This window comes from Theropithecus gelada, chromosome 18 (genome assembly GCF_003255815.1).
Source record: "Theropithecus gelada isolate Dixy chromosome 18, Tgel_1.0, whole genome shotgun sequence".
NCBI classification, from domain to species: domain Eukaryota; kingdom Metazoa; phylum Chordata; class Mammalia; order Primates; family Cercopithecidae; genus Theropithecus; species Theropithecus gelada.
The window spans coordinates 20,106,205-20,133,369 of NC_037686.1; the positions used below are offsets into that span (position 1 = coordinate 20,106,205).

The following is a 27,165-nucleotide window of genomic DNA, read 5'->3' on the forward strand; positions in this document are numbered from 1 at the left end:
CCAGCTCCATATCACATGTTTTATCTGGAAAATGTCTTAGGTTGGTGCAAGGCTGCTCTAGGGTTCTGCCTAGGAGAATTCCACACAGACCCCTCCTGAATGCTGCTAAGCACTCTTAGTCCAGCTGTTAGGTGTACTTGTAAAGGGTCAAGGTATCTTTAAATTTTTCAGAGGTAAAGAATTTTCACATTTAATTCTCCCTGTGTAAATATATAAACATGTATTAAAGGATTTCCATTACATTAACTAAGATGATGTCCAGGCAAGCATCCTGTGCACGTATTATTTGCTCCCCATTTACATTTCTCAATCTGTATGTATTAGCTACAACAAATCGAGTTAGGCTAAAATAATATCCTTATCCTGTCCTGATAAATAGATGCAATAAGCAGACTAGTCTAAATTACATCCTTTGCCTAAAAGCCCTGGCATTATTAATGCTTCAGGATAATATATTAAAAATCCTATTTTTTTTTTGAAAACTAACTTACAGTAGACATTTGACTTCCATAAGCATAAAAGTGAAGAAAAACAACAGATGTGAATAATTGGGACAATGACAGAAAAAAAACCACACACCTAAACAGGAATAATGAAAAATTATTAAGTGTACATTTTTTGTCTAAAAAAATGACTTTTTTTTTTAAATGTAGGGATATAAAACCAAGGACATATAGAAATTAGGTATGAAGACTTCTGGAGAGCATGGCATGGCACAATAGGTCCACACTGCTGAAGTATCACCTTGTTCAAATACACAGCAATAATAATCAGATGTAAAAGTAAAAACAAACAGACAACAACAACAAAATACTGGCCAGGATCAAAAACAAGATAGTGTACCATAAATGAACCAGTGTAAACAGCTGCCTGGATAGGGAACAAGTGGAGGACAAGCGGAAGTTCAGCCTTTGCAGGGTAAAGGAATGTGGAGGTGACAGGAAGCTGGTACAGCAGCTAGGATGCCCCTTGACTCCAAGGATTGGGGCTCGGGCTGGGGCTGAGGCTGGGCTTGAGCAAGGGTAGAATGAAAGAGAGATGAAAACAAAAATCTCATTCACAGTGAGCCTGAAATTCCCAAATCATTACACATAAAAAAATCAAGTGCTTAAGAAAGCCAACAAAAATCAATAACCAGAACCTATCACACTGCAAAGGAAATGAATTCCCTGGGGTACTCTTCTGGTTTCCCCAATCCCATTGATGACTCCCTCTCCATCTCCTTCAGTGCCTTAGGGTTTAGATCATGACCTTCCCTGATCCACATTTTCATCCTAGGTAATTTCAACCAATCTTAAGGTTTTAAAAACCACCTGTACTAACATGAATCTTGAATATGTATGTCTAAACCGTGACCACTGCAATGAGATCTAGACTCCTACATCTAACTGCCCGCCTGCCATCTCCACTTGGAAATCTAATAAGCAACTCAAACTATAGAGATGTGAAAGCCAACTCTGGGTTCACCCTCCTCCTGTACAACCAACTCCCCTGTAGTTTCACCCTCCACCCAAATGCTCAGACTACAAGTCTAGGAGTTGAGTTTAACTCTTGTCTTACCAAAGTGTAATCTATTTGCAAGTTCTAACAGCTCCACTTCCAAAATATATCATCAATAGGACCAATTCTCATCACCTCCACAGCTAACATCTTACCTTCAGTCATTATCCAGCATAAGTCATAGATAGAAGGTTCTAACTGATCTCCTACTTCCACTCTTCACAACATCTACAGTGGCCTTTGAAAAACAAACTGGATCGTGCTCAAAAGGTTCCTACTACACACAGAACAAAATCCTTAACAAAGGCCCTGGCCATTTAACCTCATCCTTCTTTACTCTTCTCCTAGCTCACTGGGTCTCTACAGTTACGTATGTTTTCTTGTGATTCCTCCAACAAGCTAAATTGGGTCCTGCTTCAGGGCCTTGTTTGTATACTTGAAACATTGGACAATGGACAAGAAGGAAGAGGAAAGAACAGTGGAAGAGGAGAATCAAGAGAACTTGGAAAAACAGGCAGGAGATGAAATCCAGGTTAAAAAAAAAAAAGAGATTAGGCTCATTTTTGTCTTTTATAGATTTTATAGCTAAAGTTATTTTTCCTTAGTTTTTCCAACTTTCTTCCTTTTTCTTTAAGTATTCAATGGGTGATCTGAGCTGACTTATCATCAAATCAGATAATGAATAAAATGAACACGAGATCTTGTTTTATTTTTCAGCTGGTTTTTCTGGAAATGAGTGATGTGAATAATCAGCTTCATAGGGGAGGTGTGTAGTATAGTACGCTCTTCAATAAAATCTAAACAGATGGAGAAGTGGCAGATAAAACCGTTTTGATGTTGCAGTGTAGTTATTGGTCTGCTACCCATAACATGTAGCTATGGCCGAGATGCCCCAGATCACCCCGACAGTCTGAACTCTGACTGTATACCACACTCCCTCTCAAACAGCGCTGGAATTTGAAAACTTGCACAAATAATGAACTAAATTCCAACTAGCTTCCCAGTAATATTAATATACAAGGCCAACAACAACAGTCTGGTGTTGAGCCAGGGTTCATTCATAAATGTATTACGTCCACTCAACACTGGGGACTAGGCACAAAGAAATTTGTGGGCTCAGCATCTGAACGTCAATTATAACCCTGCTTCAAGGAGAATGTGTGTTGAATGACACATAAGAAAACAAGAACAAAGGTAAAGATTGTACCCACTTCCTCATAGGCAACAGCACTGGGAACAATATTACATTAACTTGTTTTTTACGTATGTGTGAATTCATCTATCTGAATATAAAAGTGTAGCATACAGTGCTATACTCTGAACAGAATAAGTAATCAAATATTATTCTCATTACTACTGTTTCTAAGTCATGAGTTCAGAATGTTTGTGATAAAATATCTCCTTTGGATATCACGTACAATGATTCAAATACTTTGAAGTACTTTTAAAAAAATTATTTGCCTAAACCACAATGAAATACCATCTCACACCAGTTAGAATGGCAATCATCAAAAAGTCAGGAAACAACAGGTGCTGGAGAGGACGTGGAGAAATAGGAACACGTTTACACTGTTGGTGGGACTGTAAACTAGTTCAACCATTGTGGAAAACAGTGTGGCAACACCTCAAGGATCTAGAACTAGAAATACCATTTGACCCAGCCATCCCATTACTGGGTATACACCCAAAGGATTATAAATCATGCTGCTATAAAGACACATGCACATGTATGTTTATTGCAGCACTATTCACAGTAGCAAAGACTTGGAATCAACCCAAATGTCCATCAGTGACAGACTGAATTAAGAAAATGTGGCACATATACACCATGGAATACTATGCAGCCATAAAAAAGGATAAGTTCGTGTCCTTTGTAGGGACATGGATGCAGCTGGAAACCATCATTCTCAGCAAACTAACACAGGAACAGAAAACCAAACACTGCATGTTCTCACTCATAGGTGGGAACTGAACAATGAGATCACTTGGACACAGGAAGGGGAACATCACACATCGGGGCCTATTGTGGAGAGCGGGGAGGAGGGAGGGATAGCATTAGGAGATATACCTAATGTAAATGACGAGTTAATGGGTGCAGCACACCAACATGGCACAAGTATACATATGTAACAAACCTGCACATTGTGCACATGTACCCTAGAACTTAAAGTATATTAAAAAAAAAATTGCTGTTTAGACAATGGTTTCCCACCTTTACAAGTAGCAAAACAAAAGGTCACAGAGCATAAGTTTCCTGGTCACACTGAAAAGTGGTGGGTGGCACTGATGCTGGAAGCTCTTTGGGGCATCCTGGGAGGCACCCATTCAAATTTAGCACAGAGGGAAATTTCCGTTTCTTGCTGAACTTCCCCACACTCAATGAAAATGAACTACATGATTTCTAATCTACCATTTACAGTGATATAGAGATGGACATGGCAAGGTCCCTTATCCCTAAGAGTTTAAATGTAGGGGGAAATGGCTTAAAACTAAATAACATAATGGGCAAAACTAACGTGCTTAATAATTACATTTCAAGGGAGACAGGGAAATAACTGAAGATACAATGGAAGTGCCAGGTGGCTTCTGATCTAATCACCAAAGAATAAACATAATCCCAGTAGGGTATAGAAAAAGGTGGCAGCTTCGGCATAAACAGGGGCATGAACGCCAGGCAGTGATGGTGCATTCACAGAGGTATCAATACGTAGAGAAAGGGTGGTGTCTGGATCAGCACGGCAGTTCTTCCCTCAGTGCCTTTGTCAATGAGTATTTGGGAAGTATTTTTTCAAGGACCAATTTGTTTGGCAAGGTTTTAGGACATGTTGTTTTTGTAGGGAGGGATTTTTATGGACTAATGTCTTTTATTGAGAAAACAGTCTCTAGGTAGGCTGAAATCCATTAGTCTGAAAGGAAAAATGTCGACAGAGGCACAAACTAAAGATCTAATTACTGATGCACATGAAGTGGTTCACTGAATTTAGGGGCTGTGTGTGTATGTGTGTGTATGTATGTGTGTGTGTAACAGACATATCTGACAGCAGGATTAAGTGTTAAAATTTAAATTCCATTGTCAGTTTTGTACAAAAGCTTAGAATTTCCCCATTTTCTGATCCCGTGGGTTTGACATATTAATATGAGAAAGACCATTAGTGGCACTTTTGAAACACAGGCATCATTAAAAAATACACAATGTAATATACAAGATGTGATTATAAAGAAATAGGATTGATTCCACAAGTCACACAGAAAAATCAGATTCATTATATTACAGTCATGCCTTGTATAAATTATAGTCCAGCCAACAGAGGCACTAAACATGCACTTTAATTTGGAGTACAGAAGTAACTTCACTATCTAATGAGATGAATTATTAATAAATGCTAAGATACTAAAAAAAAATGCTTGTATTAAAAAGGCCAACGATAATCTTATGTATTTTACAAGTAATCTTCAATAAGCCACTATCATTTTGTACTCAATTGAACCATACCCTCGATTAGTCTGATATAGTATACTTTTCTTTAAATTGGAAGAAATTACATTGATAATCATTTTTTATCAATTCTTTCTGGTTTGGTGCAAAAAAATAAAAAGAGCAATGAACTAAAAGCCAGTAAACCCAGTTGTGGTTGTGGTTGCACTGATGATAATCTCTCAACAGCTTTGGATCTTCATTTCTTCAGCTGTAATATGAAGGAGTCTCACTAGATGACTACTCTGCTAATATCTCATACAGCACTAAAACTATGCATACACTATAGTCTAAAATTTGATATCTTAACAAGTACCCGAGTGAATATCACCAGTGAACGTTGTGCTCATGTTCTGTTTGTTTTTGTTCATGTTGAGCAGTCATTATGAAAAATACAACAGTTTTTCTAAGGCAAAAAGCAAAGGAGAACACCTACAGGGATAAAATTGTTTTAAATTTTTTTTTCTGGTTTTTAAACAGCTATATATCCCACAGAAAATTTAAAATCCAAATATCACATTCCAGGTAACTATAGATGAAAGAGCAGCAAGTGCTGCAAATAAAAAATCATAGTAATTATTCAGTAGTCATTCTTCCTTCCAATACATTAAAAAATTACATAGGCCTTAATGAATTTTAATTTATAATCTAGGTGCTTTTATTTTGCTAAAGTTCGTATGTCATCACAAAAAGAAAACAACAACAAGAAAAACAAAAACAAAACTCAGGCTTTTGAAACACAACTCCCAAGAATAGACCAGTCGCCTTTTGTGCATGAAACAGATTTCAGTCATTTCAACACTAAGGTGTCACAATGAGTATAAATCCTTGAAGTTCAAACAATGCTATTCGTACTTCAGGTTCCAAATTCTACGTCTCATTCCCTCTAAAAGTAATGGATGTCAAATGGTAAAGGGAAAACTGTTTAGAGCACAATTCTTTAAAAGAGTTTTTTGACCTAATAAGGAATACAAAACAGGTGTAACTCTGGAAAATAAAATTAAACTTTCAAGACAACTAAGGACACAATCCATTATTTCTCTCAAGTTTATCTTTTTGGTAGGATAAATGCTCCTCAGGAAAGATTAACTGAAGACCTATGAAGTCCTTATGTGGCAAGCAAAGCAGAACAGGCTCTTCTTTAACCTTACATTACATAGTGTCTTTTTGAAAGTTTCTAACAAAATAAACTCATTCTCTATTCAGTTTTCTTATCATAATGGCCATCCACAGACACTCCACCCCAAGTGTGGGTTTCCAGTGAGTAGCATTCTTTCTCTCAGGTTCAGAGTCATTTGCTTTACTAGCCTATTTTACATACACGTACTACCTTTTGATAATTCTTGTCATGGACTACAGTTTAGAATTTGAAACAGGCAACTTTGCTGCATATCTTATTGTTTTTCTAGGTGTTTTCACACCCCTTGATGTTTGGTGAATTTTTACAAAACGAATGAGGTTAACCTTCATTTTTCAGACTTTCAAAGTTTCTTTATGTTAACATAGACCTCTCATTTAAGGATGACTCATATTCATCTTGTTTAACTTCATTTTTAGGAAAATTTACCAAGCTCAAAGTAGATACAGAAAAGGAGATGTATGTAATACCAATCACATTTGTTAGACAACTAAATACAGGTTAATTCCACTTACAATAAATGAGAGACTTATGAAGATAGAAAGCTCGGCATTAAAATTTAAAGATATATTAATCATTTTTTTTTTTTTTTTTTGTATTTTTTAGTAGAGACGGGGTTTCACTGTGTTAGCCAGGATGGTCTCGATCTCCTGACCTCGTGATCCGCCCGTCTCAGCCTCCCAAAGTGCTGGGATTACAGGCTTGAGCCACCGCGCCCGGCCTGATCATGTTTTTCATTGTATAAAGGTCCTTATCATAGCTGCATGAGAGTCTCTTGTCTTTTTCCATTCCATGCCGAATATGTATGTCTCATTACAAGATAGGCACTGTGAGCGAGTTGAAAATATAAAAGTGAATGGGGCAAGTATTTCACCAGCAAGGAAGACACACTTGTATCTAAGAATTTCTGCAGTAAATTATATGAATTAAGATGAAGATCTACCTAGTGGGGATTAGGGAAATTAGGTTAAGAAATTTAAAAGCTGAAGTTGACATTTATATAACATAATTAAATAGAGTATCACAGAAAATATAAACTTTACCACAAAAAAAATTGGCTTGTAAATGTTAATTTGCCTGTAGTTTGCAGAAGAATGTCTGCTACAATAAAAGGTGCAAACATAGTTTGTTGCTAACTATTACCAGCTAGATTTGAAAATGTATCCCTTGTTTTGAAATACAAATGTACAACTCTCTAAGTCTACAACTCTAGAAAAGACGAGTGAAATACAGCTTTTGTAACATTCCCTTTTTTTAAATCATCACCATCCCACCCCCATAAAATACATTTGTAGAGTTTTCTGTGATTATGTTTTAGTTTGATTTTAGGATAATAGAAATTCACATAAGCTTTAAATTCCTTGTTTAAAATATCAAATGTACTTTGTACATAAGTATTCCCATTTTATGCTACTTTGTTTTCCAAGTTAACTAAATCACCATGATATGGAATGAATAAGGCAATTTTTGTTACCTGAAAGGAAAACATACAATTCTGCTTGGTTCTTTAATTTCTCAGTGAAGATACACACATAACGCCTTAATCAAAACATGCCATCGAGTTTCCATTTCCCATAATTCCTTCTGCTTAGTGAACAAAGTCATAATAGGTATGTCAGAATGAAAGCAGGGATAAAGTTCTTTTGAGCTGACGGAAATGCCGATGCAGCTTTTTATAACTGGAATACTGACCGTCAGCAAAACAGAGATTGGGTGGCTCAAACAGAGCCCTTATTACATCTGATTCACTGATCCCTTTCAAATTCTTGCCCCCAACCTTGGGCACAACACAAAACCTTCCTGAGCTCTGCTGGTGCTTTTGTCTGTTTGCAAAACAAAATACAACATAAGAATAAACTTTAAGGGAGTAAAACAGCACTTCTGTTTGGAAAAATCTCTCCCTTTTGGTTGTCTTAGATGCGTGTTCTATCTAGTGTTTTCAGCTAGTAACAATCCATCACTTGTTATTTAGCAATCTGTTAAGTAAAAACATCTATAGCTGTCCCAGCTTTTTCTCAAGAAGGAACTTGGGTGAAAAGTCAATAATATATGCTTTGTATACTCAGTAGCACTCAAAGTGCTTATAAGATAATTAAGATTTGTAGGGAGTTGGTTTCATATCCTAAACTGGGTATGAATCCAAGATTAGATGTCAAAAAGAGTGTATCTGGGAGACTTGTTAAAATACAAAATCTCATAAATAAAGAAATGCATTTTATGTAAAATGAAAGATGCTCTAAGTGCAAACCATGCCTACAAATAATTTTGCTAATGGGTGGATACAAGATTCTCAAAGAGTGCTTCTTCTCCCAGATTTTTACACACCGTGAAACTTTCTGAGGATTCAGATAGGCTGCCAGCATGAAGGCAGAGCTACCTTTAACAATGGATGGTCAGATGTCTTGTTTTTAAACATTCCCCTTTCAACAATCAACTTTCTAGTTCACACCATATGCTAAGGTGTTTGGTACAGCATAAGAATATTGTCAGAAGCAGTAAAATAACTTACAGAAATACTTTGAGACAATGCTGAACCTTAGGATTCTGAGAGGTGAGACTGGGAAGAAGTGAGTTCCAGTAAGCTGCAGAAATAACCAGAGTAGAAGAAAGAAGGCAATGACACCTCCAAGGAAAAGCAAAGCTAACCACTGCTTAAAATATGGAATTCATACAAGAAAAAAAAATCTATAAATTGGATATGGGAAAACTTACAAAAACTTAGTAGACAAGTGTCAAACACTTTTGAGAGGGGGAAGTAATGTTTTGGGCCAAACAAATATACAGGCTGAAATTATAAATGAAAACCTAAAGGCTAGCAAAGCTCTCAAGAGGTTATTGTTTGAACACGAACTAGAGATCTAGCCAGAGTAATGGGAATGGGAATGTCAAAAGAAGCAGCATATAAAAAGAGATGATGAGGAAATAATCCATAGGAATGGGTGGCTCATATGATGTGGGTATAGAAAATAGCGATTGAAGGGAAGTAAGGAGTCCAAAAGGATGCCATTGTTTTGAATCTTGACTTGGCAAAAGATGAAGAGAAACAGGTTAAATCTCAAGGAGGAAATAGTTTTATGAAAGACTGTTTTTCAGAACTGCTGATTTAATTCAGCATTAAAAATATATATGAGGGCTGGGTGCAACGGGTGCACCTATAGTCTCAGCAATTTGGTAGGCTAAAGCAGGCAGATTACTTGAGCCCAGGAGTTCAAAACCAGCCTGGGCAACATGGCAAAACTCTGTATCTACCAAAAATACAAAAATTAGCCAGGACATGGTGGCGCACACCTGTAGTCCCAGCTACTCAGGAGGCTGAAGTGGGAGGATTGCTTTAGCTCGGGAGGTGGAGGCTACAGTGAGCTGTGATCGGACCACTGCACTCAGCCTGGGTGACAGAGTGAGACCTTGCCTCAAAAAAAGGGGTGTGTGTGTGTGTGTGTGTGTGTGTGTGTATGAAATGTGCCTGTTCTGAGTGCTACGTATAAAGGACTCATAAACTAACCCCAAGGCCTTACTCTGCAGGAGCTTCCCCAGTCCAATTATAGAAACCAATGCATGTATTTTTTTTGTACAGCTGAAGTCCCAGGAATCAAGTGAAATCTCTCAGGGAGAAAGTCATGTCTAATCTAACATTTTCCTGCTTAGATTATCTTGTTTACTGGTCTTACTGACAGAAGACATCTGATAGCCATCTTGTACGCAGACATCTCTTCAAAAAGGTATTTTAAAAAATGTACTGATGTCAGTCTTGTTTTAATAAATTCAAAACTTATTGAATTTATTAGTTTCTTTACTCATGGATCTTTGATAATTTGTGTGTTTCCTCTGCACCACATTTTAATTTGCTACCACCTTTTTCAAACGTAAAACTCACAAAACTAAAATTTTTAAGAGCAGAACTGCTGGTGCAAATTACTGTCATCACAACAATGTTTGAGTACCTACTGAATGCAAAATACTTTACAGCTTCTGGAACTCCTATGAAGACTTGGCAATTTCTTGTGGGCTTAAAAATCTTTGAATGTATTAATGATAATTGAGGGATCCACATCTCATCTCTGGGACTGTACACAGGACAGTAGCCTTTATGTGTCATCATACTCTGTTAGTTCCTTGTTTAAACAATGCCCTGCCACCAGACTGGGTCTAATGTCATACAAAGTCCCTTCATTTCTCTCCTTCCCACAGTTACTGGAAGCTAGCAAGTCCATAACCTACACTGCCTAGCCCCTTGCATGAATCCACATTTCTGACACCTCAGGATTGTGTGGCATAGGGAAGGGCAAGGATACACGACTCACAGGATGTCCCGCGTTTGAGTTCAGGGCAGGGTGCTACAGGAATTCTCTGATTGGCTGCATTCCTTCCATGCTAGTTCCAGTCTTCTCTTGGACTTGGGAGACTGGTATTGATACTTCATTGATTTCGCATACATGATCATATCTGATCCTTGGAACTCCTGGCTGAGTAGGCAGCAACTCATATTTTCATTTTATAAATGAATTAATTATGGCTCAGGGAGATTAAGCAACTTGCCCCTAGGTCCCACAACTGTCAAACAGAACAAACTGCCATTATTAGGGACCAAATGAACTATAAATAACGATAGGTTTCTAGCTCACATTTACTTTATGGGTTGTTATAATTACCTATTTTCTGCTCTACCAGTGCCAAGTCAGGATTTCATAGTCTGTATTGTGTGTTTTTTTGTCAAGTTCTTCTCACCACTAACTTGTAAGGATAATTTTCCTCCAATTTTAAAAGTTGGAGGGTTAGGCAATTCCACACAATTTGGAGTTCTGTGTGGTTTATAAAACAGATCTTGATATTTTACAGTGATTAGTATAAACACAAGAAAGCAAAGGTCGGTCAACATTTATGGCTCAAGAAAAAGAGAGTATTAGACAACCAACAAATAGTTATTTCTTTTTAACTATATGCTGATGACAATGCACGCTTTAATACTGGCAACAACTGACCGGCAATGCCAAAACCAGAAGCAAATCTCATTTTGACTAACTGAACACAAATAAAATTTGCAAATAGCCTGTATTATGATCATATCTTAAAACGGTGCTACTGATGACTGAATAATTATTTGTTTAGTTGGAGGCAACGATGCTTACTGAAAGTTGATTGAACATTTGTGCACAGGGCCTCAGAGTGAATCCAAACAAGTGTGTGGCATGCTGGGGTACTAAACACTCACTTTATGGCTAAAACACTGCTCTTAATAAAGAGAACCACCCCAGATTTCTTGTATGATCAAGATAATAGTACTCCTAACTTACAGCTGTGAAGCACTTTAAACGATACAAAACTGCCCTCATATAAGCAGAAGGCCAATTATAATTCCTGACATGGCAGGACTCCAAAAACTGTATGCCAGCGGAGCGAGTTCCATCACATCAGTAATTAACTCACCTCCAAGTAGGTAAAATTCCATGAACAGACAATGTTAATTTTCCTAGGTCAGCATCCTGATAAAAATTGTGTTCCAACAATCTGCAGTCAACACAAAAACCTTTAGGTTTACCCCCTGTTAACAGAAATGTTCAGAACAAAATTATCCATAGGCAGCAAAAATAGCAACTGCTTGAAAAATATCAGATGCAGAGAGCAGAGCAAACAATATAAAGTAGATGCTGAAAAAATACAGTCCAGCCAAGCTTCAATGTAGAATTCTATAAACCCTTATATAGCAAATATTGCCCTACTAAGTGCAACAAAAATATTATACACAGAATGCCAAATGGGTGACTCCCATCCCAGCTTACTGGAGACTCACAGTGTAGTGAGAGCACAACAAATACCAAGTATTCTAGTTCATTATTCTCACATGGAAAGATCTTTGATCCACTGATTGGGTGTTTATGCCACACACACTCCACAGATCATCTCATTTAATCCTAAGAACAACTCTAAAAGGTAGATGTTACTTTAGAAATAAAAAAACTCCCGAGTCATAAGGAGATAAAATACCAGACTCAGGATGACACTGTGGTGGAACTAAGAATGTTTGAACATCACTGTGTGATTCCAAATCCTGGTATGCTTCCTCAAAAAATCACACTGGCTTTCAGTTACTGGGGAGGGGTCCACAATGAGTACATATTGAGAGTAAAAACATAAATCATGAATTAGTAACTTTATGAATAAAAATCTATTTTCCTTAGGAGCAGCACTAGATTATAAACCTAGAAAATAATGAAATCTTTATCATGTGATACATTCTTCAAACAATCGCTTTTACTTGGCATGTTTTCAAAACTGGTGTTCTGAAGAGAAAAACATTTTATTTAGAAATAAGGTATACATAGGGACCAGGGCTACATAAATGTTTTTGACTTTGCTGAAAACAAGCACAAAAGAAACAGAATTCAATTATTTTCTCATTGTAATCACACAAGGCATTTTATATAAAATAAAAAGAATGGATTTCTACTGAATACTTTCTACTTTAATCAAAGCCCAAAATCACACTCGAGCCTCACCAGGCAATGTGCAAAGATGGACAGTCAGCAGGCGATGGTGTTTTTAATGGATAAGTGTCCATGACAACAGGAAAAAATGCCACAGCAATGCACGCAACACTGTTAGCAGACTCAAAGAGATTAGGGTAGAATTAACCTAGTGATTCCTTCCTTCTTTCAGACGAATCATTCTTAACAGAATTAAGCAGCAGTGCAGGCAGTATGGGCCTTCCTCAACATAGTTTTTATACCTGTTCCTGCATTTGTAGAGGACTTGTGTTCTCCCTAAGTGCTGCCACTATTCAACATTCCTACAGTGTAAATATTTTCTTGTACCTTATAAACAACTTTGTAGTCTACAATAACATAAATATGTAAAAGTATACCATTCCAATAAATATTTCCAATTACCTAAGAATTTTACCCTGATTTCATTTAAATATAGTTTATTTATGAAAGAAACAAATTAATGCCCAGCCCCTTAAATAGCAGTCTTTAATTTTTACTATGCCCATTGTAGATATCACTGAGAAACAGTCATCACCATAAAAATAGCAAATATCAAAGTTGTAATTAGTATATCTGTAATGCCAAACTGCTAATAAGCCCTTTTCATTTACACTATGTATTTTTTCTATTTTACTAGTACATTGTAGTCTTAATGTTTTTAACAATATAAATATAGGAAACTTAAAATTGTTAGTATTATATAACTAGAACCATTTATTTTGTTTATTCATAGACAAGTTTTTCTACTTTTAAAATACCCAATAAGACAGCATTGGAATTAGGGAAATAATGCTTTATTACTTTAGGAGCATTTTCGTTTAAAAGTTCTTTAGTAATTCCATCATCAACCTGACTCAGATGACATTTAAGGTGATTTGTCTGATGTTTTAATCCACTCTTTACAGAATGGTATTACGGTTGGTGTATCTACGGTGATAGTCTTGGTATTATACTACCAAAGTATTTACAAATCTTGAAGTTTGATAAATTCTATTCTAATTTTCATGTTGAAAACAAGGAGACAAGTTGTCTCACTTTAACATATCTTATAAAATTATTCATTCATTCAACAAGCACTTACTGGGTACCTATTATGTTCCAGGTACTGTTAGGGGCCCTAGGGATACTGCAGTGAACAAAAAAGAAACCATAAAAATACACACACACACACAATGTTTATGAAAAATTAAAGCAAGATTTGCATAGATAAGAACAAGTTACTACAGGAAATTAAGGATTTAAAAGTAGAATGTTAGCATTCTTTCTGTTTGAAGTCTAAATTCAGGATCTCGTCTTTTCCCAGCAAGAAAAAAGAATAATAAAAATCAGAGTAAATGCTTCTAGCTGGAAACTAGGCCTCATACAGGAATGGAAAGAATAAAGCTCCTTACTACTAAGGAGAAATAATATTGGTATTTGAAAACTGAAGATATGGATCACAATAAAAAATATTTGCCAACTTTATTTGTGTTCAATCAGTCAAGAAGAGATTTGCTTCTGCTTCTGGCACTGCCAGTCAGTTGTTGCCAATATTAAAGCAAGAATTATCATCAGCATATAGTCAAAAAGAAAGCAACTATTTGTTGGCTGTGAGATATATACACCATGGAATACTACTCAATCACAAAATGGAACAAAATAATGGCCTCTGCAGCAACTTGGATGGAGCTGAAGGCCATTATTCTAAGTGAGGTAACTCAGGAATAGAAAACCAAATATCATATGTTCTCACTTATAAGCAGGAGCTAAGCTATGAGGATACGAAGACATAAGAATAATATTAACATAAAGGACTTTGGGGACTCGGGGAGAAGGGTGGGAAGTGGGTGAAGGATGAAAGGCTACACATTGGATACAGTGTACACTGCTTGAGTGACAGGTACACCAAAATCTCAGAAATCACCACTAAAGAACTTATCCATATAACCAAAAACCACCTGTACCCTAAAAACTACTGAAATAAATAAATAAATATAAATATATATAAACAGGTTTGATTTGAAGTAGTTGATGGGGACTTATGAGCTTTAAGGAGACTTAAACTAGACCTCTAACAGTCGATGGCACTGAGTTTTCTTCCATTACATCTAATTTCACTCCAAACTTTATGGTTTCTCCTCTTGAAATAAATTCCCCACCGGCACTATTCTTATTATCATCATCTTTGAAAAGTCTCATTCTGAGTTAACAAGTAAAGATAGAAGAAAATGATTTTCTAAGGTCAAGAGTTGAACAAAAGACCTAAAGGAGCTGAAGATGCTGTGTTACAAGTGAATGATCACAGCACACTGCTTTAGCTATGAGTGGCCATCCTCAGGCTGGGCCACTCTTCTCCAGCTCATCTTTCTCAGAATCTTGGACTTTTTTTTTTTTTTCTCTTCTAGACAGAGTCCTGCTTTTGCTCTGTCACCCAGGCTACAGTGCAGTGGCATGATCTCAGTTCACTGCAACCTCTGCCTCCCAGGTTCAAGCAATTTTCCTGCCTCAGTCTCCTGAGTAGCTGGGATTACAGGCACCCGCCACCATGCCCAGCTGATTTTTACATTTTCAGTAGAGATGGGTTTTCACCATGTTGGTCAGGCTGGTCTTGAACTCCTTATCTCAAGTGATCCACCCGCCTCAGCCTCCCAGAGTGTTGAGATTACAGGCATGCACCACCACGCCCTGCTAGACTCTTGGATGTTTGAACGGAGGTAAATAAAGACAAGGACCAGTTGGTAGCTGTGCTAATTTGCTGGCTATACCCTGGAGGTGGAATTCTAGAAACTGTTCACATTTTGCTTGTTAACCCCTTACATTGTTTCTCCAAGGTTTTCCTGGTATATTCTTCCAGTAAACAATTCCTTTTGCTTAAAATGGGTTCTGTTACTTCCATTCAAAAGAGGACTATCGCACCCCCTCCCACTGATCCATTCCCCTTTTCTAATCATCTTGCTAAAAACTTTCAATGTTTCCTACGGTCAATAAGATAAAATTAAGACTATAAATATTTCAATATTCTCTGTTATTACACTTCTATAGGCTTTCAAATTCCAGGCCTATCTACTCAGTGTCATGCAAAGTGCATACATAGCCATGCTTCCCATTCTAAAACACTACTAAAAATAATAGTGGAAAAGACAGTGAACATTATTTTAACAGTATGTTTGGGTTCAATGATGGACCTGCTAATTATTAGATGTGGAAGTTTGTACATGTTTTCAAACTTCTCTAAGCCTTAGTTACTTGTAAAAAAAAAAAATGAGTATCTTGTTCCTAGAATTACACTGAAGATTTTAAGAAGATAATATATAACATTATGTGTGTGTGTATGTGTGTGTGTGTAAACAGGTCCTGGCACATAGAATGTTTTCTATAAATGACAGTCATTATATTTCATTATGACTTAAATTCATTACGTCTATCCCAGAACTCTTTCTTGCAATTCAGAGCAATAGATCTAAGTACCTATAGGAAATTTTCATGTAGATAGACCTCAAATTCCAAATTCAAAAAGAAATATTAACATCCACATTCCTCTGAGCCTGGGTTCTCCTACACCACTCACCATCTACCAGTACCTCAGCCATAAGTATGATAATCTTATAGTTCCTCTTCATGCAACTGGTCTTCAAGCCCTATAGCCTTTACCCTTAAGGGTAAAGGTTCTATCTTCTCCACTTCTCCCAGGCACATAGATTCTCTAAACCTCTTATCAGGCCTCTAGTAACAGCTTCCTAACTAAGCTAGTTTGTCCTTGTTGTACTCACCAAATTTACCCTCCCAACAGCTGATGAACAAGTCTTTGTAAAACTCAAAGCTTATCAGGTTTAAATCTATTAATAGCTCTCCATTGATTAGAAAAGAAAGACCTACTCCTTTGACTGTTACATGTGTCCTTCAACAATGTGGCCACAGCCTAAAGTCAATTCTCTCATCATGGTCTTGTTAATAAACTTCATTTCCATTGTATTCAATTGCTTACAGTTTCTGGAACACATCCAACTGTTTCAGGCTTCTGCCTTGCTCATGCTAGCCCATCTGAGTGGAACACTCTTTCTTAAGCACCTTGGCCAGTGGCTACTCATCTTTCAAGGGTCATTTCCTTTATGAAGCCCCAGCAGACAAAGCCCTCCCCCATGTGTGTGCTTCAACTGTACTCTTTAAATGCTTCCATCACAGCACTCAAAGCTGAATTTCACATGCTTGTTTACATGTTTTCCTAAACCAAAGCTTCCTTTAGAAGCTCTGGTGCTTAGCTCACAGCCTGGCACAAAACAGGCCCTTGAGATCTGCCTGCTGAATGAATAAAGGTAGAAAGCAGAAAAAGACAATTGAGAGAACTGAATAATTAACAGTAAAGTTCAGGTTATGTTCTGGAGTCTGCAGACATTCAGCTCAGTGACTCTCACTGGACTGACAATGATACTGAATACAATAACTGTTCATCTTTACGATTTCTACTCATTAAGAAAACACTCCATCAGAGTTGTGAAGGATGCCTTATTTAAGGTAGTCAAGTATGTGATGAAGCTGATGCGTCATTCCAAAAGGGACTGAGTCAAGCATTCCTTTCTATAAGATGGCCATTGCCCCTTAAATGACAATCTGAGAAACAGAAAGTCTTCACAGTCTAAATAATTTAAATACTGTGCATTACAGAGCAGCACCAGAAAGAAAGCTATTGTTATCTAGTACTTTGTGATCACCTTTATTATTAGGAAATGTAGGCACTTCAATACATTTACACATAACTTCCTTAGTACGTAACTGAACTTTTAGAAAAAATCTGGAGGATAAAAATATATTAGAAGAATATTTTAATGAGCTCATGAAAACAGAGAATTATTTCTTTAAAAATGTTGATAGTTACGCTATAATAAAAACTTTAGAATAAATGCAAAGATGTGGTCAGAAACCCAGAAAGTAAGCATTTTTTGGCATAAAGTGATGCTTTGGCTGGGAAAGAATATAAACATAACTCATAATTTAGAGAAAAATCGTATATCATGAATCAAATTAAGTTGTAAGACTCAGTACTGAGAAAGTGCTCTGCAGATTTATAGAATGCATCCTATGTAACAAGTCTTCTACGAAATTTTGTCACAGACCTGAATAAAATCTATGTAAGTTGTCAAGACTCAGCCTAGTCAATTAAATAAGTAAATGGAATCAATGGCCATTTTATAGACTTTTAGATATGCTACTTATTTTAACTTTTATAAATAGCCCTTTAAAAAATGTGGTGGACTTTCTAATGAACTTTGCTCAAAGCAAAAACATAATTTTGCTTTTCAGATTTCACCTATGTTCAATTGGAGTAATGGATAAAAGTGACAGGAGCCATGACTGATTAACTGGAAGTAAATTTCTTCCTCTAAAGCAGCCTTAAGGCAGGTATGCAATATTACCTTCGTGAAATCTAGTGGAGAGTTGGAAAAGAAAGATTCTACGAATTTCGAGAATCATACATTACTGGGATGTGCTGAAAACCAAATGGATGTATTTGATGTGATTCCTAGAGGGATTCCTTTACACTTCAGATCTTCTACAGCTTTGTCATCTGCCAGGCTCCAGGCGGTTCACAAATTACCGTCACTTCCATAGGAAGTGAAGTTTTAGCTGTAGAGAAGCAACAAGTTACAAAAAAGCACCAAGAGATTTAAATACCTAGAAGCTTGCTGGAAGTCAAGAAAAAATGAGATACTGATTAAAGTTAGATATCTATCACACAAAGTCTTGGCCCTCAATATTCAAGGCTAAGCAAGAAAAAATATCAAAACACTCTTCATTTTACATCCGAAGATAAGATCTTAAGGACAGAGGTTATGTTTGGCGTGTCAAGCACTCAGCCAACAGAGGGCCGTACTTACGATTTCATCCTTTTAAAACACAGGAAATGGCCGGGCGCGGCGGCTCAAGCCCGTAATCCCAGCACTTTGGGAGGCCGAGATGGGCGGATCACGAGGTCAGGAGATCGAGACCATCCTGGCTAACCCGGTGAAACCCTGTCTCTACTAAAAAATACAAAAACAAAAAACAAACAAAAAAAAAACTAGCCGGGCGAGATGGCGGGCGCCTGTAGTCCCAGCTACTCGGGAGACTGAGGCAGGAGAATGGCATAAACCCGGGAGGCGGAGCTTGCAGTGAGCTGAGATCTGGCCACTGCACTCCAGCCTGGGCGACAGAGCGAGACTCCGTCTCAAATAAATAAATAAATAAATAAATAAATAAATAAATAAATAAAAAAAACACAGGAAACAACCTGAGCTATAAAGCTGTGCTAGATTTCAGTTCAGTAGGTATCAGGACAGGGAAAAGCAGAGTGTTCAACTGATCTTTCAAGTTCTGATCTCTTAAGATTTGAGACTGACATAAAGAGGCTGCTTCCATAAAAAGAATGAAACCTTGGTAAGTTTGAATTGTGATACGTTTTTGCCTCTATTTAATGTTTTAATATTTAATGCTAAACTTTAAAAGGGAGGGGAGCTACAGTAAACTTTCCCATTACAGTTTTGTGTCATCTATTTGCTTTTCATTTGAAAGTATGGGCAGAGATCTTAATAGCAGGGATCCGCTGCCATTTAATAAATACAATGTCTCAGGCACTAGAGCAGTCACTTTCTGTTCATTTGATTCTTAAAACAATTCCTGTAATGTAAAATATTATCGTCCTTTCCTGATGAGGCAATTAAGACTCACAGAGGTTAAGCAGTTTATCAGATCCCACAGCTAATGGGCTGCAGTTCTAGGTATCAAGGTAAGTTCCAGGTTTATTGGCAAGTTTGAACTGTGGTATGTTTTTACCTCTATTTAGTGTTTAATGCTAAATATTAAAAGGGAGGGGAGCTACAGTAAACTTTTCCATTACAGTTTTGCTTCACCTATCTGCTTTTCATTTGAAATTATAGGCAGAGATCTTACTATATTAAATGTGTATACAGAAACAACTCTGCAAAAATGTACCTCACAAGGGCGGTAAATAATGATTCTGGGTGTTATAAAGAATAACTGTATTTGATATGTATTTGATATGGGTCAAATGCTCCCAAAGCATACAAAGTGGGTACCGAGAGACTGGCATTAAAGTGTTGGCATTTCTTCAAGACTACAATGCTATTCAAAATGCTATTTCCCAGCTTTCGTGAAGGTGTTTCTTTTCAATAAATCTGAAGCACCATAACCATGACACAAATTTAAATGTAAGCAAAGAATGCTGATCCCCTAACTAAATGCAGCAGTGCCTTTACTTCAGAACAGGCAAACACTGCCAGTAGAAACAACAAATGAAATTTCTGTTGAAACAGAAACAGCAGAGCGTGAAACAGCAGCCTGCCATCAGACATTAGGAGTTGGATTTTCATCAATGGCAGCTGAAACAGCCCTCTCCACCCACTTCTGCATGAAAAAAGGAAAGAAAAGAAAACTGATAATACCATCTACATGCAAGCAGGAGGACAAACCTTGTGGGTCTATTTGCTGCACTCCAGCATGAACCCAGAGCAGCCAAAAACTTCTCTTTAGGCTCTATTTCATTCCCTGAACCTAACTGATACTCCCAGTTATTGTACATTCGGAGAAATACACAGTGATTTTATTTTTTAAAGATTCTGCCAGTGTTATGACATCTATTGGAAAACTTTTCAAGCAGAGGGCTTCTGATTGATTTGCTTGGGGTCATGTGGAGGTAAAAGAAAAAGTATGAAGAAATAAGCACTTACAAGTGGCAAATGTCAAATCCAACCAGCAAAGGTGAGTGCATTTCAAAAGCTTCCTCTGTGATGACTACACAAAAACATGCTATGGGCATATACTATGTGCACCAAAATAACTGCCGATGGTTGCTATACGGCTATTTCCAATTCGTCTGTTACAATGCTAAACACGCTCCTGAAACACTACCTTCTGCGAGAGAGGAAACTTTCACACAGAGATGAAATGAACAGGACAAATATACACTGTGGTAGTACTGAAGGGAAATTTAGACCGAATAAAGCAGATTGATAACACGGGTGGAAAACATCCTCAGCTAGACTAGATTGTTAATGATACCGGAGAAGCACCAACGTGCTTTAAAATTCTTATATGTATTTGTGTATCACGAATGGCATATTGATCATAAGGAAACAAAGTGAATGGATTAACTCATCACTGAATAATATCTAGGACAAGGCTACATGCACATTAGGTGTCAGAAAACAACCAACCACCACCACAACAGCCTCAGCCACATCCTGCAGACCTAGTCACTGCTGTTAGAAATGTTTGGTGCAATTTAACCTGTATGCAACTAATAATTATTACGATGATAATCATTTAAATAGTTTAGATTATTGTATAGCAATAGTCACTACCCTCTTACTGCCACTGTTGGCAGAATATACTTTCCCATTTCATTGATGTTTAGTGTGGTGAGTTGTCTTGCTTTGGTCACTGGGATGTTGGTGGATGTAACATCAGTAAATGCTTGAAATGTGCCTGTTCTTGGACTATGCTACCATCACGCAAAAGAACATGTTCTGCCTATCCACCAAATTAAGGATGAGGGCATGTGGAGCAGATCTAGACCAAATCTGTGGCATGGATCTAAGCCCAGCCTGGATCATCTGAACCCCACCCAGCTCACAAATGCCGGACGGAGCAAGAAGGGTGATTGTTGTTTTAAGCCAGTGAGTTCCAAGGTGGTTTGTTATGCAGCATCATTGTGGCAAATGCTAACTGAGAACAATATCAACAATACATCATCATAAATAGAGCCCATTTTTAATTAAATGGTATAGGGTAAAATTAAAATATAGATTTCAGTATTGCTGACAGCGTATAGTTATAAGCCTTAGTGCTATACAATTGGACCTTCTTAGTTTTACCCTCTTCTGACTCTACTACACCCACATAAGTAGCTGCTGCCATTTAATAAATACTATGTCTCAGGCACTAGAGCAGTCACTTTCTATTCATTTCATTCTTAAAACAATTCCTGTAATGTAAATATTATCCTCCTTTCCTGATGAGGAAATTAAGACTCACAGAGGTTAAGCAATTTATCAGATCCCACAGCTAATGCGCTGCAGTTCTAGGTTTCAAGAAGGTGCTTCCTTAACACTTAACCATATTTCAGAGTAAGATTTTTTTCTATTTAAAAATGTTTAAAGGGGAAACCAGCAGGCTGCATGGAGGAGATATAATGTCTTTTTCACTTTTGTTGCTCTGTAGGGACTCATCTAGCACTGAAATAGCTCTCCCATTCCCACCCCCAGATGGTCCACTTGACAAGGAGAGGCCTCTGGGGATGCCTGAAAGCTCTCTTCTTGCACAGGAGAAGTACAGCCTAGAAAATTCCTACGATAGTCATAAGTTTTAGCTCAAGAGGATTCTTTTTAAAAAGCTTTTCTTTTAATCTATGATCATTAAGATAATTCAGTCTTGATAAGGACTACACAAAGGAAAAATCAGACTTTTATTTTTAAAAATATGTATTTCCTTAGCCAGGCATATTCCTAACTAATCCATGTTACCAACTGAAAATAAAATATTTAATTCTCTCAAACAATTTTTCTTCTCAATTCTAATCCATATGCATATTGTAAAAAATAGGTAACTATGAACATTTTTCTTGAGTTAGCTTTTAGAAGATACTGATGAAGAGATTAAATCCTTCCAGGTATTATATTAGTATTAATATTTCTGTAACTCACACACACTTTTATCAGATATATTTCCTAGTACCCCAGGGTAGTCGGGATTTCTCTATTTTATAGTAGTGAAAACTAAAGTATAGCTAACATGATACTAGGCAAAAATCATTCAAAACCTGAAGATAGTGTAATACCACAAAATAGATATAATGATTAGAAGTAACAATGACCTTGGGAAAATAAATTTCAAACTAACCCCTGCATAATTAATAGGATGGTGTTATCTCTACAGTCTGTAATACTACACTTGCAACTAAAAATGTCTGCTCGTCCTGGGAAATGCAGTGTATAAAGTAAGAGAAAGTGATTTCCATGTAAGATGACAGACTCCTTGTCAGAATCATTCTTATTTCTATCAGGAGTGCTGAACTTTTTAAAGTTAAGATACTAAATGTCAAACATTTTTATTAAAGATAACAGAATCTTTTCTGCAAATTAACCTTACTCAAAATATGTCTCCTACCAACTATAGAACTTGCCCTGGATACAAGAGTGTTTATGAGTAAGTTTTCTAACATACATCCTATGAGGACTATTAAGAATGCCTCTAAATCTTTAGTACATGAATCAAACTCCTGAATGTGGTAAAGTTTACTGTTATATCTTTTTCTATGAAATCACTATGTAATAATGATAACTATGCCATAGCACTAATTTTTACTGGGAATGACTGCAAAATACACAAAAAGAGAGAAAAGTATGGAAAAACTCATACCAATCATCCAGATTGGACAGCTATCAGCATTTTGCCACGCATGTTTTATATATCCATTTTATTGCAGTTGCCTAAGTACTTTAAAGCAAATCCCAGATCCCATTTGTATGCATCTCTACAAATATAGACACTTTCGTTAAAGAACCACGATGTCATCATAGCCCAAACATAATTAATGATAACCGTTATGAGATATCTGATATACGATGTTAAAGCAAGCTTTATTACCACCATAATATATTTTACAAAGACAATTCTTTGTATTTCCCAGCTCTAGAGTATGTTTCCCCCAAAAAAATAAGAAATGAGAAATAATTAGAGGAGTCATAATTTCTATTTTCAACTTATTCCACATGGGAAGTAATTTGTGTAAGAGAAATATAACTGAAAGAAGACATGGTATCAATATCTGTACCAAACTTATAATTAAACAGATGAAGAAAAAGAAATTATTATTTGAATTTTAGTTTTTATTTAAGCCGTAACAACAGCAAATGAAAAACTAAATTTTAACTTCTCAGTGTCCTTTGTCACTGAAGAGTATACAGAAGAAAACTCTGAAATGAAAAGCTAATATATTTTATGGTTCGCCTCTCTATAAGGTCTTATGTGTATTTGTTCAGAAAGGTAGAGAAATTTCAAAGACGGCAGAGAAGTATTTGAAAATCATTAAATAGTGTTTTAACTTCAATGTTACACGGGTACATGTATTAAAAGTATCAATATTGGGGAAAATTAAAAGGAAAACAGTACTGGAACAAAATACAAACCACCAAAGGACTGAAAGTGAAAATGTAGGTCGTGACAAAGTGGCCAGATATTCTCAGGTGTGCCTAGCTGCTCAACATCATGAAACAGTTCATTGAAACGAGATGCCTTGTTTTATGCAGTTTAAAAATTAATCTCTCCCCTCAAATCACTAGAAAATTATATTCTGTGGGTTATGGGCTGAATGTGTCCCCTTGTAATTCATACATTAAAATCCTAACTCCTCAGTACCTTAGAATCTGACTGTATTTGGAGATAAGTCATTTAAAGAGGTAATTAAGGTAAAATGAGGTCGTATGGGTGGGTCCTAACCCAATATGCCTGATGACCATATAAAAAGAAGGGTTTTGGACACAGACATGCATGTGCACAGAGGGAGGACCATGTGAGGTCACAGCTAGAAGGCAATTGGGGGAGAAGAAGCCTTCAAAGAAACTAAACCTGCTGGCACCTTGGTCTCAGATTTCCAGCCTTTAGAACTATGAGAAATAAATTTCTATTCTTTAAGCCATGCAGCCTGTGGTATTGTGTTACGTCAGCCCAAGCAAGACATTCCACCTTGTAAATGTATAGTTTGAAAATCTTCAAACTCTACAAATTATTCACTGACTTCTTACATAACCAGGCAAGTTAGTAAAACCTTAATTTTTAAATAAGTATTAGACATTTTTAAAGATAACAAACCTATTATGCTTAAGAAGATAACTATAATTCATTAAGATTATCAAATATCCAGTGAGTAATTTACCTGTCACATGTTAAACAAAATTTGTAGGGCCCAACAGACCAAACCAAGATGGGGTAATTCATGCTAAATGAAACTAATGAACTTAGGAGCATGCTCATGTAACAAATCACTGAGTTTTGGTTAGTTACAACTTTAGTTAGTCACTGGAGGCAGCCAACTGATTCAAATAACTAACTAAGTTCTATACCTCACTTCCATTTTCTTTCTGTAAATACTGTCTGAACAGGATGCAGCCCCAGAGTGCGTTCTGGTTCTGAGGGCTGCCCATTTCAAGAATCGTAAATATTAAATAATTAACATCTGTATAATAAATTTGTTTTTTAAGACTATTGGTTTTTTGTCTTTTAAGACTACGGGTGCCCAGTGTGGCACCAGAAGGGTATTGACGGTGAATCCAAACACCCCTTGAGGAAAGCAGGAGAGGTACCACTAAATTTTTTTTGAAGTCCTCTATCTTTCTTATGGGCTCCCGAGAATTTTAAGCTCCTCTCAGGTTGGACTCTGCTCTTTTTGCATCGAGCCGGTAGGTTTCCGAATCCAGGGCTAGTTTGTGCTGTGGGAGGCTGCATAACCTGGGGCTAGGTACTAAGGGTGAGTCTGTGTTGTGAGAGAGCACAGAAGTTTTGAAAGTCTTGACAAAAACAGGACTGGATCCTGTGGGGAGGAGTCAGGAGTCTGAGTCAGATTAAAAGTGGACTGGCTTCCCGAGATAGGTAAGGTTACTAGAACACAAGAAGTCCTGGGATCATCTGGATCCAAGGAGTCTAGAACTCCTCCATCTGGAACTCCAGACAATTTCATACATAAGAACTATGAACTCAGAAGCTGTGTTTTTTGTTTTTTAAGAAAAATGGGTAAACTTTACCAAAAATAGTTAGACTGCCCACAGTGAAGTTCTAACCTAGATAAAATTGTTCACTTGTAGGGCTCATTAGAAAAGAAAAGATCGGAACCTCACAGGAACAATGACACACATTTTTTTGTTTGGAATACAGAGGCTATAAGATTAATCAAAAATTGCCTCCTTAGCAAAGGCAAACAGGTGCATGTCTTTACAGCTACAACACTTACAGAAATCAAAAGAACTTCCTTGCCACATTTTAAACCAAAACCATGATGTCCCAAACTAAAAAACTTTGTACCCAAGATGTCTGCCTTTATTGTAAAGAGTCAGTCCATTAGAAAGGAAATTGTCCACTTTTACACCAGCCACTTGATGTATTCTCTGAGACCCGGACTGTTTCCCTACTAAAGGAAGCCCCAAAAGACTTTACTCCCAGGATAATAATCATCAAAGTAGCCCTCTGTTTGTTGTTTCCTGTTTGATCCTGTAACACGGGAAACCTACTTTCAGTTGACTGAAATCCCTCCTCTCAAACCCTTGTTGCCACCTCTTTCTTGTCATAATCTTTGCTCCGCTCCTAAATTTTTTCTTGGTAAAAAAAAAAATGCATTTATGGCATAATAAGGATTATTTTCAGCTGGTTATTTCAAGACCCTTCTGTAAGAAAAATTTATATCTATAAAGAAAATCGCAATTTGTAAGTGTGTCTCCCTCTCTATACCGAGAAGACAGAAAGAGCTAAGTGACTAGAAACTTTTACAATGGAGAAGCCAAAAGCTTAAATTTATATAACATGCCTCACCTAGGACCTTTTTTTTTTTTTTTTTTTTTTTTTTTTTTTTTAACTGGACTCATAGTTCCACTTGGCTGAGGAGGCCTCAAAATCATGGCAAAAGGCAAAAGACACGTCTTACATGGTGGCAGGCAAGAATGAGAGCCAAGCAAAAGGGGTTTCCCCTTATAAAACCAGATCTTACGAGACTTATTCACTACCAGGAGAACAGTGTGGGGGAAACTGCCTCCATAATTCAATTTTCTCCCACCATGTCCCTCCCACAACATGCGGGAATTATGGGAGCTACAATTCAAGATGAGACTTGGGTGGGAACACAGCCAGTCCACATCACTAGGCTTATTATGCCTTTGTCTCAGAAAATAATGGTATTTAGGCTTGAAATTTACTACAGTGAGCAACCTAGCTAACAACTGCTTAGGGCAATGAAACAGGTAATTGAAAGAGTGATAGTGTAAAGGGTGAAGAAGAGTTATCTGGAGACTGGCAAATGAAAAATCTTAATGAAAGTTCTAGGATATGTTTCTGTCTGTATGGTTATGTATATCTATATATGTCTGTATGTTGTATATGTGTGATTTTTTTCTAAAATTTATAAAGAGCTTTAATTGGCTTTAAAAAGTAATTTAAACATTTAACGCTATGTTAATTAGTATTTATGAAATGTCTGAGTAATTTTAAGTATGTTTAAACACTGAAACTGCTATATATATACTTTGGCATCTTGATTTTGTATGGCGCAAAGAAGCTAAATATATTTGGGTCTATTAGTTGAAAAAATATTTTTCTATGAGGAAGCCCCACATGTTGTTAGAAACTCTGAAATGTATATACAGAAAGTGTAACTATATGACAGAAAGTTCAAAACTGCTTTACTTTACTTCCTAGGTTTTTAATAGAAATTAAGATCACTAAGAGTTAAGTATTCTAATGACTATATGGTAATTGAAACTGGAAATGGTAGGGCAAATGACTCCATATTCGGGGAAAGGAAAACATGTTTTTGGTAAGTGAAGCCATGAAGTTTA

General features: G+C 36.8%; 1 protein-coding gene across 2 annotated transcripts in view; it reads right to left on the reverse strand.

The window, feature by feature from the left end:
• The window catches only part of CDH2 (cadherin 2), a 226,573-nt gene that overhangs the window by 78,568 nt on the left and 120,840 nt on the right, over nt 1-27,165 (reverse strand). The window contains exon 1 of one of the 2 annotated variants that reach the window (XM_025365215.1): nt 7,588-7,703. The exons of the other annotated variant lie outside the window; for it this stretch is intronic. The gene's annotated coding sequence lies outside the window, so the exon portion shown is untranslated. Of the gene's footprint in view, nt 1-7,587; nt 7,704-27,165 lie in introns of those variants that run through there. 2 annotated transcript variants of the gene reach the window in all.